The sequence below is a fragment of the Ostrinia furnacalis genome, unplaced genomic scaffold (genome assembly GCF_004193835.3).
Source record: "Ostrinia furnacalis isolate ACB-3 unplaced genomic scaffold, ASM419383v2 OfSCF1232, whole genome shotgun sequence".
Taxonomy (NCBI): domain Eukaryota; kingdom Metazoa; phylum Arthropoda; class Insecta; order Lepidoptera; family Crambidae; genus Ostrinia; species Ostrinia furnacalis.
The window spans coordinates 199,619-204,456 of NW_021131471.1; positions in this window are offsets into that span (position 1 = coordinate 199,619).

Consider the following 4,838-nt stretch of genomic DNA (forward strand, 5'->3'; position numbering starts at 1 on the left):
TTGGGTTTTTACCCTCATGTGGGTTTTTACCCGGGTGGAAACCCATCTCTAGCCACTACACCAAACGGCCGATAATACAAACCTAGCATTTAAAGTCTCGCATAATGTATTAACACAGATAATATAATACTAGTTATTAATAATGCACGTTGAACTTTCTTCTCTCACTCTCTCTCATTTTAAATGAATTTATGATTACACTAATAATTGTTATTTAATTTGAAATCTACCTAATCAATTTAATTTCAAAAACCACTTACAATAGTGTTAAAAATCTAGATTTATTATAGATTCAGTAAAATAATAATATTTTATGTAATAATATCGAATAAATGCAATTTTAAATATAATTCCATATTTTACTAAATCAATATCAACTAAACACACTTACAAGTGTAAGTGGTGTAGTAGAAACTAATCGAGTATAGTTTGGATATGACTTTTTTTAGTAAGCTCTTCCAAACTATACACGATCAGCACCCCGATTACGGTAACTTTTAACGTCTACAATCCAGACGCGTTTCTGATTCTGCAATACGATTGGTCAAAACAGCTGACGTACGCTGTTGAACGACCAATCGTATCGCAGAATCGAGAAGCGTGTCTGGATTGTTGACGTTATAAGTTACCGTAATCGGGGCTCAGTACGCAAAATTCGTGTATAGTTTGGAGTCACAGATTTACAAACGGGCACTACAAAATATACACGAGCAGTTTCCTATGGGTGCGTTCTGGCCATGTATAGAACGGAAAGACGCGGCAACGCTGGTTATGGGGCTCCTCTACTTATCTTTTTATTAACTTAAACCACTTCAACTTGCATTTCGTAGAGTCAGTTAAGTAGGTAAGTAGTAGGTATTTCTTTTTGAGGGAAGTTGACTTTTCCTATTGGCTCCGTGCGCGATTACAGCGCCAACTAGCGTCCACAACTTTGTGGGCTCTGTCACATTGACATTTAGGTCGTATATTTGTGAAAAAATATCGAAATGAAAAAATAACAAATATTTTCAACTAATAAATTGTTGTGATGTATACCACGATTTGGGTGGAAAAAAGGTTTTGAAATCATTTTGGTCATTCAAATCAAATGAGGTAAGTCCAAAAAGTGTGTTTAATTTTGATTGTGTCAGGGTTTGTTTACTTCATTTATAGTTGTAGTTTTACAGTAAAACAAAAAGAAAAAGCTACTTTAACGGTTTCATTATATAACAGTAAATATATTTAAATGTTTCTGTATCGCTAGTAATAAATTAAATATCGTTTTCAGATCGAAATGAGTATCGTTTTGAAGACCGGGTTTGTGAGAGTTACAATATCAAATTCCAACCACAAACCGTATTTAAAGGAAAGTTGTTGGTATTGGCTGGACAAGTCCGAGATGTAGAAGAATTAAGAACAAAACAAGGGCAGAGTTCAATAATTCACGCTCTCATCATAAGGCAAACATCTGTGCACAACAACTACTGTGACTCATTTTTGTACTACCACGTTGTATAGTTTAGTTATTTCCAAATTGTAAACGGCTATTAAAACAGCCCTATCGAAATACAGTCCACTCTTTTATTTAAGTTCCCAGTAGGACCCTTTTCATGCGATTAATTAATGATATTAAAATGTATTATGTAGAATCGCTTTGCCATTGACAGATACATCTGATGACAGAGCTAACATTATTTCTACTTTTGACCACCATGAGCGCTGCGATAGATTATGTCCCCCCCACCTAGTACTTCGCACCCAGCGAATAATCTCGGCATAGTATCAAATGTATTTGGTCGCCGTACAAATCACCGCTTTACGACACGAACGCACGTAAACGTCACGGCGGGAAAAATGACACAGGTCCTGCCTTGACGGGCGCTCGCGGCCTACTAATCGATGTCGGCCTGCGCATTGTAATTTATACTGATATTCCCATCAATATTTTGACAAAGTGGTTACTAATATTTAAACAATAACTGTAGAAATTAATTCTACAATGAATATTCTTTATTTTGGGATACTTTTATTGCAGTTTATGCTGTGTTTTTAAACCAAAAACCACGATCAAAATGTGACGTTAATCTTCAAATTTGCCAAATTATTTTTAGATTTTACTCAATAATGGTAATGAAATTCAAGAATCTATTTCATTAATGAACTACAAAAATATATGTCCGATGATTACTATATATTTTTAAGCTTATTATATGAGCATAAATAATAGATACAGGACTTTGAAAATGAGTCTGCGGCAATTTTTTCGTAAAATGGTTGTGGGAGATGGGGCACTGTGAATTGAGCAAAAGAGTTTTAGTAAATCCGTTTCATTAATGATCAACAACAAGGATTGACCTATCTTTCGCAGTTATTAAATAATCTCTGGGTGTTGCTTAAGATAGTAATTCATGCTTCCAAAATCTTAGAAATTCGCACGAAAATGTAAAATGGCTCTTAAGTACTCAATAATTATGACCAAGCTGCAGCAACACAATTAAAATGACGTGTTCATAATTTTCTCTCAGAGAAAGTACCTAAGGTAAAGTCCCAATTTTCTGATTCGTGCGTATATTTTTAGGTTGATTTGTTAATAAACAAATTACCTAGTCCATAGGTAGATAAACAGTTTCGACTTTGGGCAATGACCTTTCCAACGACAGATGTTACAAAGTTATGCGTGTACAAAACAACATAAAATATTTTTTGAAAGACTTGAAATTGCTATTTTATTGTTTCTGATGGTACAAAACATTTTGCGGTTTCATAAGACTATGTATGGGACGCCCACCCACAAGGTGGACCGACGACATCATAAAGGTAGCCGGAAGGTAGCTGGACGCAGGCCGCTACCAACCGGGCAACATGGAAAGCATTGGGGGAGGCCTATTTATTTTATTTTATTTTTAGCAGTGGACGTCCTATGGCTGAGATGATCAGTTGTATGGTATGATCAGTTCCTAGAGATCTGCCGGGCTACAATGCGCGCCATGATATACTCTTGTTGACGTCATAATGTATGGGAAAAATTGATAAAATGGCGCGCTAACCGCTTTTCGCGGCGCCCCTGTTTAGCATTTTAGGGTAGCTAGCTATCAAACGATGACCCAAACTTCATAATGGACCTTCTTCTGTCATGGATTGTATGGATGATTCTTACCTGTGTTGGGAGCATGCGCTGAAAGTCGGACTCGCGATTCGAACTCGCTCGGTTTTTCGATTTCAGCTATTTTGAAGTTCGTTAAGATCTTCGGAACAAACTTGACCTTCACTGGTTGGGTTTTATTGACGGTCAAGCTGTAGATCCTGGCTACACAGGAGTTGCAGTGGTGGGAACGAGAGGTAGGAATAGTCCCTTTCGTTAAGATTTGCCATCGTGGCGTTGCCAGAAAGTATCACTCCTGCATGGTTCTATATTGGCTCACATAAAATTCTAAATCATATTCTTTGTCTTACTACCGATTTGTGTTCATAATAATCTCTCTTCATAATTTTATTTTTCATACTTTTTTTATACATACATTTTTATTACTACCAACCGAGCTCATAACAGTTAGTAATCATAATTTTTTTATCAATACTGTTACTGCCAAGAACCATTTAAAATACATAATTTTTATTTTCAGATCTTTTTTCTTCATAACATTCATTGATCATATTGTTTTAATTAATAATGTTATTACTAAGAACATACTTCAACTCATAATGTTGTTGTTCAGAATAATTTACTTTATAATAGACTAGCGGCCGCCCGCGACTTCGTACGCGTGGACCTCGTTTTACTCCATTAGAGGTGGAGTTTCGTAAAATCCGCTCTTAGCATCTATAGCGCATACAACATATGTACATTTTAAATTTCAACTCTCTTACTTTAAACACATAGGACTTTCATAATATAAACTTCCAACCCTCCTTTTATCTCCTTAGCCCCCGTAGTTGATTTCTAATGATACATTTTCAGTATATGTACCACCACCACCACCACCACCATTTCAGCCATAGGACGTCCACTGCTGAACATAGGCCTCCCCCAATGCTTTCCATATTGATCGATTGGAAGCGGCCTGCGTCCAGCGCTTCCCTGCTACCTTTACGATGTCGTCGGTCCACCTTGTAGGTGGAAGTCCCACGCTACGTTTTCCGGTACGCGGCCTCCATTCATCGGCCATCAGTTTTGCGTACTATGTGCCCTGCCCATTGCCACTTCAGCTTGCTAATCCGTTGGGCTATGTCAGCGACTTTGGTTCGTTTACGGATCTCCTCATTTCTGATTCGATCTCGCAAAGAAACACCAAGCATAGCCCTCTCCATAGCACGCTGTGCAACTGAGCTTCTGTATAAGGCCTATAGTGAGAGGCCACGTTTCCGAGCCATAAGTTATCACTGGTAACACACATTGGTTATACACTCTAGTCTTCAGGCATTGAGGTATTTTGGACGAAAAGATGTTGCGTAGTTTCCCGAACGCTGCCCAGCCGAGTTGGATTCGACGATTGACCTCCTTCTCGAAATTGGACCTACCTAGCTGGATCGTTTGTCCGAGGTAGACATACCTACTTGTCGACAATCTCGAGAATTGAGCTCCCAACTGAAACTGGGTAGGACGCAACATGGACATTCGACATAAGCTTCGTTTTGTCCATGTTCATCCTCAGGCCTACCTGTTGGGAAAATCGATTAAGGTCTTCGAGCATTGTGCCAAGATCTTCCAACGATTCTGCCATGACCACAATATCATCGGCAAACCGATGTGTACACAGTACCACAGTGTACCGAACAGTAGGTACATGTACACCTCCACAATATCTAGAGATCATAGTGAGCATACATTTTAACTTTCAAGTCTCTTACTTTAAAAACCG